The sequence below is a fragment of the Dermacentor silvarum genome, chromosome 1, assembly GCF_013339745.2.
Source record: "Dermacentor silvarum isolate Dsil-2018 chromosome 1, BIME_Dsil_1.4, whole genome shotgun sequence".
Classification (NCBI taxonomy): domain Eukaryota; kingdom Metazoa; phylum Arthropoda; class Arachnida; order Ixodida; family Ixodidae; genus Dermacentor; species Dermacentor silvarum.
Genome location: NC_051154.1, coordinates 65,551,598 through 65,565,556, shown reverse-complemented (window position 1 = coordinate 65,565,556; position 13,959 = coordinate 65,551,598). Strand labels below are relative to the sequence as shown.

The 13,959-nt window shown below is 44.2% G+C and overlaps 1 protein-coding gene across 5 annotated transcripts in view; it reads left to right on the top strand.

Annotated features, from left to right (window-relative positions):
* The window catches only part of LOC119464597 (uncharacterized), a 91,730-nt gene that overhangs the window by 9,217 nt on the left and 68,554 nt on the right, over nt 1-13,959 (top strand). The gene's annotated exons all lie outside the window — the stretch shown is intronic.

Below are 13,959 nucleotides of genomic sequence, written 5' to 3'. Positions count from 1 at the left end.
AGCTGGGTAGTTGCTGGGAAGCGTAAGAAGCAGTCGGGGGTCTTTGAATTTGAGGCCGCGATTTTGTAGCATTGCCTTATGACTTATTCGATACTAGTCTTATCATCCACTGCTCACGGCCGGCTGATCCCATTGATAATGTGAGCAGACCATCGCTCTGACCACTGACAAAGCGCGATAGGCGCGAAAAGGCATTATTACCGGAAAGGCATCCCTACAAAATACCGGCCCTATTGTGCTCCACTCTTGAAGGTGAAGCTTCAGCGTCCTTCAAGTATTTTCAACTTGCTTGAACAAACAGGGAAGAAAAACAGTGGAAACCAGTAGCAATTTGCACAATCCCTTAACACACAAATTAATTTGTTGATGAATATTCCATAATTTACTTGACACCACTTTATCTTAATACTCTAAGAACGTGTTTAAAATTTATTTCGTTTTTGTTTTTCTACTAAAATGATCACCCACAAGGCCACTGCCAAGTGGCATATCAATGACTCCTGTTAAAAATCTACATATTTTTTGTGCAGCAACAAAATATTGTAAACGACTGTGCGTTTAGGCACGTCTTCTGCTCAGGAAAAATGTAACTAGTGGAACTACCGTAAAAACCGGAATATAGGTCGAACTTTTTTTCAAAAAACCATTGCGAAAAGTCGACCTTCGTCTTTTATACCGGACATTGGCGGAAAAACTACAGAAGTCTTGCAACAATGGGCAGGTGAAGTAAACGGCCGCCTTCGCCATCGCATTCAGGCGGCTTTTTCACATTTTGTTTCAAAATGAGCAGAAGCCGATGGCAATTAACCGTCGCCTTCAAGAAAAAGGTGATTGAGTACGCGGAAGCCCACAGCAGCCTGCCAGGTTGCCGTGGGCTTCGTATCGTGCGACCATCGACCCGTGCGCTTGTCAGCACCTTATCATCACGGCACGGAGCAACATTTAAATAAATACTGTCACTATTGTGCCAGTGTTGTGCCAGGCTGAGTCGCATTTGTTTAAAGGAAAGGGTGTCTTTCGGTACTTTTGCCATTGAAAAAGATTTTTTTCAGTTTTAGAATTGGTTAGTTGGGGGGTCGACCTATATTCCGGTTCGACCTATAGTCCGGTTTTTACGGTGCTGTCAATAATTCCTATTCTGGCTGCAATACGAATTATGCTTTTTTACAACTCCCACCATTCAAATAGCTTCCAATCTCTTCTATGCAATGCCATTGCATTGCTTCCAGTCTTTCTAACTTTTAGTCATTTTGATCCAACTCTGTGATGTCTTACCACTCTTGAAACTTGTCCTTCGCTACCACTCACAAGCATCTTAATGCGCTTCAACATGTTTACAGGTGGGGTCGCTATCAAACTCGCAGCACTACTTCCATTCAAACTTCAGGTTATCCGTCTCTCACCTAAGCACGATCATCTTTAGGAATCCGAGGTCTTAATAATCTTGGAACAATGTTGACCACAGTTTTGATTGGGAAATCAGTTCTAGGGGAAATCCCACAAGGTGGAGGTAGGTTCTTGACAGGGATAATAGTCGTCCACCCAAATATCGCACAGAGCTACAAATGAAACCCATATGGGTTTTTCTGTAAGCAAGCTTCGCAGTTGAGGAAAAATTTGTCCTGGTCCGCCATTTTAACGCAGGACCAAAGCTTTTCTAGGCCGCTCGCCCTACCATCTGAGCTAACCAGAAGGCTAGCACATGGCAACGCGAGGGCGAATTAATTACAACTTGAAGCTCTGGGACACTGAATATGGCAAATCTGTTCTGCAGAATCCCGCGAGGTGGAGGAAGGTTAATGAAAGGAAAAATTGTCTTCCACTCGAAAGTTGCAATGAGCTAGAAAAGAAACCCATATGGGTTTCTCTAAAAGAAAGCTTCACAGTTGAGAAAAAATTCATCCTGGTCTGGAGGATTCGATGCTGATAGCATACCCGGATCTAATCTTTTTTGGATGATACGCTTTATTTTTCGGTTCCCGTGAATATGGTAACGAGATTCTACTGTACTTTTAAGAGTGGCTGAAGAACATTCCTGGTCAATATTTTATTTGGAAGCTTTCTCTGTGTAACGCTGCCACTTAAGCAGAAACAGAATTAAATATAATTTTTCCAAACCTAGCTTAACTTGTGAGAATAAGAGAAAATCGGGTATCCCCAGCCAGCTGTTTTACATGTACGAGGTCTGTTAGAAAAGTATCTGACCTTATCTTTTTTTGCGAACACCTGATGAATATTGTTACGTTTGGCTACCAGCGGGGGCGGCGAACTTAGGAGTATCTCCTGATTGCCTGTGACGAATCGCTTCAGGAAGCTGAAAAACGTTCCACGGGAAAGATCAGCAGCGACATCATGTCTGAACACGTACAGGCAATGACAGTGGTTACTAGATGGACGCCGACCACGACGCTCAGAGCAAGAAACTCTTGGAAAAGGGCCGCTTCTACGACGCTTTCTCACGGCCGCTCGACAGACCCGCTGACCGCCAAGGTCGTTCCCCAAACAAACCCTTGATGGCTGGCCCTTCCAGGAAACCCATATGTGTCAGTTCAAGTCAGGTGCGAAGCTGCCTGTCTACGAGTGTCCCCTCCTTTCTGTGGGGTAGTGAGCAGTGTGTGCCCGAGGGAACTTCTTTGAATGTGTTCGGGGAACGAAGGCGCCGGGGGATTATGCGTACCCTCGCCCTCAAGGCGGACCTTTCGGTGACTCTTGACGCTCCGATTGGAGGATGGTGGGACCGCAGCTTGGCCAGAGGGCTTTTAAGCGGACGTTGGCGGCTCTCTGGTGTGCTTCGATCCAGTCATGCTAGACTGGTGAGATGTAACGTTCTCTACTTCTCATTTAAATATTGTAAATAAACCCATTACTCTTCGTTCTCAATGAGAACCTGTTCCTCCCATCAACGTCTTCAGCGTGGATGAGGCGGACGCCGGCATGGGCCAGCTACCCCTTTGGATATGCCCGACCGCAACTCTTACAATATGAAGCAAGCGCGCTTGCATCAGCTGACCTTCAACCTTCGTGCGCATGCGAGAATTTTTTCCCGCCTGCCGATAGCATCAGTCGCTGGGACGCAGCGTTTGAGTGAGGTAGTGCGCCGTGCTCTCGTCGTTTTTTTTTATTGCAAGGAAAATGACGGAGCGACTGGAGCAGCGCTACTGCATCAGATTTTGCCAGAAACTGGGCGACAGCAATGTGGAAACTATTTGGAAGATTCAGACGGCTTTCGGTGACAATGCTATGAGCAGCACACAGATTAAGGAGTGGTACAACCGGTTTAAAGACGGCCGCACATCGGTGAAGAGCGAGCCACGCTCCGATCGGCCATCAACATGCTGAAATGACCTGGTCATTGCCGAAGTGAACGCTGTGGTGATGCGGGACCATCGTGTGACTATCCGAGAAATTACGGAAGAGGTGGGCATCAGCACTTTTTCTGCACATTCCATTATGACCGAATATTTGTCCATGAAAAGAGTTGCAGCGAAATTCGTGCCGAAGTTGCTCACGGTGGAGCAAAAGCAACTTCGTGTTGAAGTCTCACAGGACATGCTGGATTCCACAAACAGTGACCCCGACTTCATGAACACCTTAATCACTGGTGTCGAGTCTTGGGTGTACAGGTACAACCCAGAAACAAAATCCCAGTCACAGTGGAAGCATTCCACGTCACTAAGACCAAAGAAGGCCCGCCAAGTGCGCAGCAACGTCAAAGTAATATTGACTGCTTTCTTGACTCCCGTGGTGTGGTACACCAGGAGTACGCACAACAGGGTTAAACAATCACCAAAGAGTACTACAGGGATATCCTCCGTCGCCTACGTGATGCTGTGCGGCGCAAGATACCGGAGTTGTGGTCAACAGGAAATTGGCGCATCCATCACGACAATGCTCCGCACTTGATTCAGACTTTTTTGTAGTTCAACAGGCTCCTTACTCTACTGATATGGCCCCTGCGACTTCTGGCTGTTTCCCAAAATCAAGAGGCCATTTAAAGGAGCGCGATTTCAGACAAGAGAGGACATTATGGCGGCAATGACAGCTGAGCTAAACTTCATTCCGAAAGAGGCCTTCTCGGAATGCTTCCAACAATGGCAGCACCGCTGGGAGAAGTGTGTGAGTCCCAAGGAGACTACTTTGAGGGTGATTAGGTTTTTAACGCTCCAGTTGTGCCAGTTTTTTTTTTCTTCAGCCAAAGGTCGGATACTTTTCTAACAGACCTCGTACACCCGGCGACAAAATAAGCCGGGGGCATGAAATCTGAGAAAAAGCTGAATATTTCCGCAGGCTGTAGCAGTAGCCAGTAAAACTGTATACGACAATGTTAGCATATTCGATTCGAAGCCCGAAATGCAAATACCAGGCTGCGTTGTGAGGCTGCGGAGATATTCAGCTTATTCTCGGATTTCATGCCCCGGCTTAGTTTGGCGCTGGATTACATTTGTGCTCAGTGGGCATTTTTTCTTCTGTTTTAAGATTATTACAGCGAAGCTGTTAAGGGCTCAGTCTTCGATGGTCGTGTTCGCGTGTAGAAAAAAAACTCATTAGCTGTATGTGTGAGTGAAAGCGCGCGAGGGATGCACGTTTTCACGGGGAGTGAACGCACGGTGGAGAGCAAACGCTACGTCTTCCGTTTCGCGAAAGGCCGTGGGGGGAGGGAGGGAGGGGAGGCGACGTTTAGCTGCGGCACCAAATGCGTATCTTGCGACCGGGCGCAAGGGGAACTGGCGACTTAATCACCCACGCGAAAGGAGCAGAAAGGGGGAAGGCAGCGTGGGATCAGGGAGTGCGGCTTTTGCTCTGCAAGCAATTAACTGCGTACTTGTACTTTGTGCGGCGATGCACGACCGATCTGCAACACGGCTCCTACCTTTGTATGCACTGTGCTTTCGCTGCTCAGTTTTCATTGAAGCGATAGACCGGATGAACCTTCGCTCACTGCTGCTGGCGCGCTTGCTCACGCCAGTTTTTTGACAGTGGTTTTACTCCGTATAGCTCGCTAATAATTTGCTGTCGCAATTGCTCCTTCACAATGCGCAGAACTGTTGTCAACAGCCCGCGTTCGCACCAAACGCACGCGGCGTTGGTGACGTGTTTATGAAGAACGTGCCAACCTTTGCCGTACACCCTATGGCGGTGTACCGTAGCAACCATAAGGCCATGGTTCGTGTGGTCACTAAATAAAGGAAAACCACTGGATCATATATATTTCTAATTTTTAATAGTTCAAATAACCAATTACGCCATCACATCTTAATAGTCATAATTGGAATCATAATTGGAAATACATAATTCCCACCATAGTACAGCTTCACTGGTCTTCCATCTCCACCCCATTGGAAAGGCTGACAGTTTTTCTTGTTTTTGGGGTTATATTTTTAGAAATTGATAGTCAGAATGAGGGATTTTATTGTTCATTTTATGACACCGGCATTAGGTGCACTTCCGAGATATTAACGAAAATCAATCTTGAAGGCCATGCTTTGCCATACTACAGAAAACAAAAGTAACATTGCTGCCTTGTTTTAACCATGACTTCCTGCAAAGGGTGCAGACAAAGGCAAATAAGTTTCTTTTTTTTACAATCAGGCATGTAACAGATCCTTCTTCTTCTTTCTGGGGTTTTACGTGCCAAAACCAGTTCTGATTAAGAGGCATGTCGTAGTGGAGGGCTTTGGATTAATTTTGACCACCTGTCTGTGAAATTTGAGCAATAACAAAACAGCGGTAAGAGCGAAATGATTGTTCTATGATTTTTAAGAGAAAAATGCACATTCCTGTACGAACCCTGGTGGCGTGAGACCGACACGTGCATAAGATGAGAAAAGGTGAGAGGCTACTAGCAAGGCGTCAAGAGGAAACAGTGAATGGAATATTGCACTCATGGAGAATTCGCAAGCCCCCATACAACTCCTGCAAGAAAGTCCTTAGGCATCTAAACAATAAAGAACCACAACCTTGTGTGCTTCGTTGTGAAAATTATACTTTGCTTAACCCAACAATAACACGGTGACTCGTGTAAAACCGATTGTCTCACACTGCGCTTCCACTCCCTCTAGATAAGCGACAATACATGAAAAGTTTATGGGATCCTCTCCTTGTCCATTTCAACTAGAGCTTTCTTCATAAGTTTCCAATAAAACACATTGACCTTGATCTGGATACTGTGCTGGCCACGCAGGGTGTACTTCACCCACTGGCCTTACTCCAGTGGCTCCCCTCATACATGACGGATTTGTGCAAGGCCGCCGCTAGACGGCAGCAGGTAAAGTTTATAGCCATCTGGCATTATCGTAAACATGCACTAGGAGGACATAATCAGAACTTCAGTGAACTCATTCGGAATGCATAGTAACACGTGTTTCATTTGCTAGTGCCGGATCATGTGTAATGCTGTAGCACTAAAAAGGAATAAAGTCACTTAAGTCATCATCAAGTCACTGCTACCTGTTCTTGCTATTGTTGATTTTCAAATTGTTGAGCTCTGGGTGAAGCACATCCTAGAAGCATGTTTTAGGCTGCAGATATGGTTTGACCTAACGATTACAAAACCCCTTCATGAGGCAGAAATGAGGAAAATATCTGTTTTTTGTGTGGAAATGAAGGCCTTGTTTTAATATGCTCAGAGCTGAAAAATATATGAACCATACTTCTCATAAGTTACAGCATACCGTGATCCGCAACCGTGAAGGGCCATCTACACATACGCATGGCTTGGTGGCATCATAGGACAGCAGAGCCAGGCAGACCTCATGCATGCACAGTTTACTCGGCACGGTGCCCTGTCGCAGCTGAGTGGAAGGAGGACTCACGCATGCGCAGATTGCACCTCGCATTAGTGTATCATGGCTCTTATTATTAGAGGCCGGATCTTTAGGCATTAAAAAAGCGCGTTTTAGGTGCCAAAAACAGGCAGGCAAAACAACGTTTTAGGACTCCGTTGTAAATATAGGCACAATAAATTTTTACATAAATGCAAATAATTTCAAACAAAGACGTGCGCGGCCTATATCTACGATAGGAAAACAAGAAATGTTATTGTCCATGATGGCACAAAGGTGCCAACAGTTGAACCTAGCCGTGCTATTGTCCCATAAAACTGCTGGACTAATGACGATCAATTGGCTTCATTCAATAAGCACACTGCTCATATTCATGTTCAATGGCCACTGTACTTGAGCGTCGCATATAGTGAAACAGGCATGAAAAAGAATACTTGAGAGTTGGGAATACTGATTAAAAAAACCGATACTTTATGTCTGCCTGACACAATTAAATTAAGACACAATAAAAAGACAAATAACAAATGCAAGAGAGACTACGATTTATTAAGAAATTAGCATGTTCTTACATGAGGACTGTTAGATACAACTCCTTGCAATTTTCTCATTACAATGACGTTATCCGAATTGTACAGGCCAGACGTCTCAACACTGCCAAATACATTTCCGCCCATTTGAAGTGCACATGTTTGAAGAAATATGTTTGGAGAGCACGCGGAACGTAATCTAAGAATCACTGTGAAGATTGTGGGAACAATAGCAAACTACCACCATCTCCAGATTTTTGGATTCAAAATTGTGCCTCTTGTCACTGAGAATGATCTCGTACGCTGAAAAGAAACGCCCGACAGCGGTGAACACCTTAAAAAGTAAATTACAAGCAAAACAAAAGCCGCGTGCACATCACATTTTTCTTCTTTTGCTCTTCACTCTCCTTTCCCCTGACGGCTCTCCGCGGTTTCGCATTCGCCAACCGCTCGCGCACTGTCAGCGCGGCGGCATATGCTGGCCGGCGCATCCCATTTCAATGCTGCTAGCAGTTGTTTTCCGGGAGTTGGTTGAACTAAAGGACTAGGTTGAACCCCATAGAGTTCCGAACAGTCAGTGTTGCCCGGTAACGTGGACAACAATCTCTAACTGCCCTCCAAAGCGAAACTTGAGGCTAAATAGTGTTCATTTAGGCGTCGATATTGAAAATAGGCTTTTATAGGCATTTAGGCACAAACGCCAAAATAGGCATTTATAGGCACTATAAAAACACTATAAAAGCCCTTCTTGACCTCTAATTCATGCTCATATATCAAAGTGGGGCGATAGGAACGCAAGGAACAAAAAAGGCATTTGCCTAAAATCCGGTCTCTACTTATTATCTACAGAAACAGGTTTAGGGAATGTAAATTTAAGACAAAGGACAACCTTAAAGGGGACACTAAGAAGAAACGCTAGATCTGTTTAGACTGATCAAGTATTTTTAAAAACTATTCTCGTTAATTTCTAGATAATAGGATGATTATTAGATGAGAGCCAATGTTTGAATTTCGCCCCATAACTCCAGTGCAGGTATGTCATGTGACGTCACAAATTTCAAAGTATTTTTTCATATTTGGCCTGCGTTGGCTCCTTTAGAACACAATGTAGATCATTTTAACAACGAGGAATTAACTAGGCCTTAGCAGACACCATCAAAACACATCTGTCTGTCGTTTTTGCATGTTTTCTGGCTTACCAAGCCTCCTGTCATGGCAGGAGTGGCTTGTTTGTTGTAGAGGGTAATTCACCAGAAGTGTACAAATATAAACTTTCTAGAATGCAAATAGTAAGTATCGATTATCGAATAGTCAAACACAGATGCATATATATTTACAGCAGGAATATTTATATCAGTATAATTACCTAGGTACTACGTTGGTACTGACTAGTGAAAAAAAAAAAGAAATTTGTTGGCCCTTCCACTTCGTGAAGATAGTTAACCAACGAAGCTGAAACGTTCAGCCCCGGTGTTTATCACTGGGTTAATCCCAAGGGTTCATTAAAGTACTTCTCAATTATGACGTCACTGACGGTATGCCTGCAGTCCACCATTGTTGCTTGCTTTCGATGTGTCGAGTTTGCTCGGTGGCGTGATTAGCAGCGTTCGCCCGCCATTGCCGCTTGCATTTCTTCGATATTGCTGCGAGCCAGCTGCGGAAGAAGACGAAGCTCGAGCCAATGCTGATGATGATAATTTTCTGTACACAGGTGATTTTGCCTACACATATAAAGCTGCGCTTTAAAAAATGTATAGCTTCTCGACATCTTTATACATTGGTTACAAACAAGCTTTCTAAAAATAAATGGCTGGTGTAAGACTAGATTTCCAAATACACTAAATAAATGGTTACTGAATAAATAACAGAAGTTGTGGAAAAAAAAAAGTAAAAGCTGCTGAAGGACTCGAGTGCCGTAGACACATGTAAAAGGGCCTGTTGCAAGGAAAGCATCACTGGTTGTAACGTAAAAAATAAAACTGCTACCTGACTAGACTTCCAAAAACACCAAATGACTGGCTAAAAGGTAAAGTCACAAGTTGTCATGTAGGCTTCCACCACAAAACCGAAATCAAAACTTGCATTAGCCTTTTTTTTTTCTGCATTGCTTTGAACATTTATGTTTCACTTCTGATAATTTACGATACTTTGTTTATCAGACGGAGAACAGTGACCAGACTGTAACGGTTGTTGCTAAATATTTGGTTAGTTTCAATATTCGAAAATACCAATTAGTTCATTTTCCGATACGAATAGTTGGTGTGTAATATTTGATTCATATTCGGAACTTCGAATATTCGCCTGCCTCTATAACTTACTGATACAGGTGAAATTATCTTTATCTTTAGTGTCTCTTTAAAGGAGCATTGGCAATATGCTATTATACCCCACTTTTCTTGCTTTATTGAGTAGCTGTCAAGCCACTAAGCACAAACTAAAACCTCAGTTCTTTTATTGCGCAAAAAATAAATATATTGTCACGAGCTCTCGTAACAGAGGTCAGAATGAGCGTGAATGGCCATGGAGACAGAGAGTAAAGAAGGAAGACAGTTGGCTGGCTGCCTCTGTGCCGGTTCTGTAAAACGCCAACTGTCCCGATGGATCTGCCTTGTATTTTTAAGTAACCGCTTCATTCGTAACATTTGGTAGAGGCGCGGGGTACTTCCCACGACCTCAGTACAAGACCTTCAGTAGCCATCAGTACAAGACCTTTGTAGAAGCCGACACCTTGCCAAACTTTGCCATTGCCCACCATCATGCCTAGAGAGGAAGATGCTCCCAGTACGGCATCGGCAGGACGAGCCCCGATTCAGCACTACCGAGAGCCACACATGTTCTCCACAAAGGCAGAAGATGTCGATGAGTGGCTGATCCATTATGAAAGGGTAAGCCAGTACAACCACTGGAACGCTGCCTCCCAACTGAGGAACATTGTTTTCTTTTGGACCGACACGCTTACTATGTGGCCATGCTTCGTTGAGATCAAGAAGTCTTTTGTTGATTTGGATGCTAAAAGAAATGAGCGGAATTTAAGTAAGCTCAGATTGCTCAGGCCCCCAGAGAACTTCCTCAATGCATCACCTGCATTGAGGAAGTCCTAAAGCTGTACAAGGTCGCAAACCCTTGAATGTCAGAAGAGGATAAGGTTGGACACCTTTTTAAGGGAATCACGGAAGACGTGTATCCAACTTCCTCGTCTGAAAAGACAATCTGAACAACATATCAGACATGGTATGGCACTGCTGTATCTTTGAAACACTGAAGACTCGTCGAATTACACTTAAATTTGGGCGGCTGTCTCACATGATGACTGTAGCCAGTGTTGACATGAGTTCCCCAACAGATTGATCATCCACCATTCGGCAGGTTGTCCATGAGGAGCTCCTTCGACACGAAGAACAAACACGTTATGCGGTGCCTTATTACAGCTCCTGCACTTTCCCAGATGCTGTTTGTGCACTCCCCTCGACTGCTTGGCAGCACTCGGTAAATGCAGCGAACTTTGGCTGCTATAGAGGCGGCCCCATTATGACCTGGCCCAACCATCCTGTAACAATCCTTTCGACCGGCGCTTTGATTAGCACCCACGTAACGTTCGTTCACAAAGACCAACCACTGTCTATGACTTGCAAGGAGAGAATATTCGTTCCCGTCAACGCACGTCTGTGACTGAAGATTGTCATCAGCATCCCGAAGTTTGCCCTCTGCCCGTGTGCTACAGCTGTGGCACACCAGGGCGCATAGCTAACTACTGTAACCAATGTTGACCATCAGGCTATGGGCAATCGATGCTGTCTACGTGGCACAGTGGTTGTATCTTGGACACTCAGTGGCCAGGGAACTCCGCCCTTGGATGCCACTTCCGAGAAGAAAGGCCACGCAACTCCACCCTAAGAAGCTACTTTGGAGAAGAAAGAACCCATAATCGGGGGGGTCCACTTGCTTCCGTTTGCACACTGAAACCACCACCAGCTTTCCGAGCGCACCGATCACCATCTCCACGATGCTGCTTCATGTCACTGCCTCTGGAAAACTAGCTAGCGCGGCCGATGGACGTGAGGTCGCTGGAAAATCTTTGCTGCCAACTGAGATACCTCCTACCACGGCTTTGTCGACACGCAACTGTTTCCGTCATGAGTCTGGTGTTTAAAAGTCTTCTGGGACGCATGGTCATGTTTTGTTGGGAGCAGTGCCGTAAATGGGGGAGGGCCGGTAAGTGGGAGTAGACGTGAGTATGGAGCAAAAGTGAGTGCTGGTAATGTGAATATAAGTGACTAAGAACACAAGTGAGTACTGGTGAGTATGGATGGTCGTAAGTAGGAACATGAGTGAGTGCTGATGAGTGTGAGTACACATGAGTGAGTGAGGGCATAGCCTGCAAAAATATTGGGGACTGAGTATGAGTGAGTATTGGCTTATTTTGCCGACTGATGGTTGCCATTCAGTCTGCTGAGAAGTACAACTACATTGTGGCAGCAGTGATTTAGTGAAACTGGCTGCGAGATTGGTCTATTGTGTGTTTTGCTGAGTGACAGCGTGTGCAGCCTATTGCCCCATAAAAGGTGGCAGCAGAAGCTCGGTTTTATGTATGAGCCTGGTGTGGGTCTTGCACAACGTTCCTATTTACCGAGAAGTTGCTGCCCTCTTTCTTGGTGCTTAGAAAGAAGCAGCTTCCAGTATAGCAGTGAAGACTGATGACACTTAGCATGTCTTGAACAAATTGGAGGGAGGCTCTCCTGGGTATGAGTCTGCTGCACTTGCTTAAAATGTTTATCTTTGTGCAGTTATTTAACCCGTTCTGTTCTAAGTCTCCACTGCCTCATCGCCTTTTTTTTTTTTTTATGGGGAAGGGGATAGACAAGTCATCGCACCTTTCTTTTAGTTTACTGTCATGTTTCCTGTTCATAAGAATTGCATTTCTGTTTTTCATTTTTGAATACTATGCAAAAATTTTCTAGGCAGCTTTCTGGAAGTTTGGTTTTCACTCTTTACCACAGTGGCTACTGCAAAGCATTGAATTAAAACTGTTTCTAGCAGTTGTATTCTAGATCAGCAAATTTTAGGATTCATTTCCCCAACACAGCGCAAACAAGTAACGGCACTGAAAAAAGTGAAAACTGACATGGAGAAATTTCGACGCTTTCACGTCTCTTCTTTGTGTTGTTGCTTGTTTGCACTGTGTTGGGGAAATGAATCCTAAACCAACTAGCTAAGTTCAACGTACTTCTAAATTTTAGGAATTTCACCATCTGCACTTGAACATTATGAACAAATGTGGGTTAATACACTTTCTCAGTATCATGCACTAAATCATTGTCGAGTAAGTAGCATTAGCAGCATAAATGTGAGGTAAGGGCCTGCACTTACTAGAGGCCGGATCTTTAGGCATTAAAAAAACCGCATTTTAGGCGCCAAAAATAGGCAGGCAAAACAATGTTTTAGGCCTCCAACATCGTAAATATAGGCACAATAAATTTTTACATAAGTGCAAATAATTTGAAACGAAGACGTGCGCGGCCTATATCTACGATAGGAAAATAAGAAATGTTATTGTCCATGATGGCACAAAGGTGCCAACAGTTGAACCTAGCCGTGCTATTGTCCCATAAAACTGCTGGACTAATGACGATCAATTGGCTTCATTCAATAAGCACACTGCTCATATTCATGTTCAATGGCCACTGTACTTGAGCGTCGCATATAGTGAAACAGGCATGAAAAAGAATACTTGAGAGTTGGGAATACTGATTAAAAAAACCGATACTTTATGTCTGCCTGACACAATTAAATTAAGACACAATAAAAACAGACAAATAACAAATGCAAGAGAGACTACGATTTATTAAGAAATTAGCATGTTCTTACATGAGGACTGTTAGATACAACTTCTTGCAATTTTCTCATTACAATGACGTTATCCGAATTGTACAGGCCAGACGTTCCAACACTGCCAAATACATTTCCGCCCATTTGAAGTGCACATGTTTGAAGAAATATGTATCGAGAGCACGCAGAACGTAGTCTAAGAATCACTGTGAAGATTGTGGAAACAATAGCAAACTACCACCATCTCCAGATTTTTGGATTCAAAATTGTGCCTCTTGTCACTTAGAATAATCTCGTACGCTGAAAAGAAACGCCCGACAGCGGTGAACACCTTAAAAAGTAAATTACAAGCAAAACATAAGCCGCGTGCATATCACATTTTTTTTTTTTTCTTTTGCTCTTCACTCTCCTTTCCCCTGACGGCTCTCCGCGGTTTCGCATTCGCCAACCGCTCGAGCAATGTCAGCGCGGCGGCGTATGCTGGACGGCGCGTCCCATTTCAATGCTGCTAGCAGTTGTTTTCCTGGAGTTGGTAAAGGACTAAGTTAAACCCTATAGAGTTCCGAACAGTCGATGTTGCCCGGTAACATGAATAACGGTCTCTAACTGCACTCGAAAGCAAAACTTGAGGCTAAATAGTGTTCATATAGGCGCCGATATTGAAAATAGGCATTTATAGGCATTTAGGCACAAACGCCAAAATAGGCATTTATAGGCACTATAAAAACACTATAACAGCCCTTCTTGACCTCTAATTCATGCTCATATATCAAAGTGGGGCGATAGGAACGCAAGGAACAAAAAAGGCATTTGCCTAAAATCCG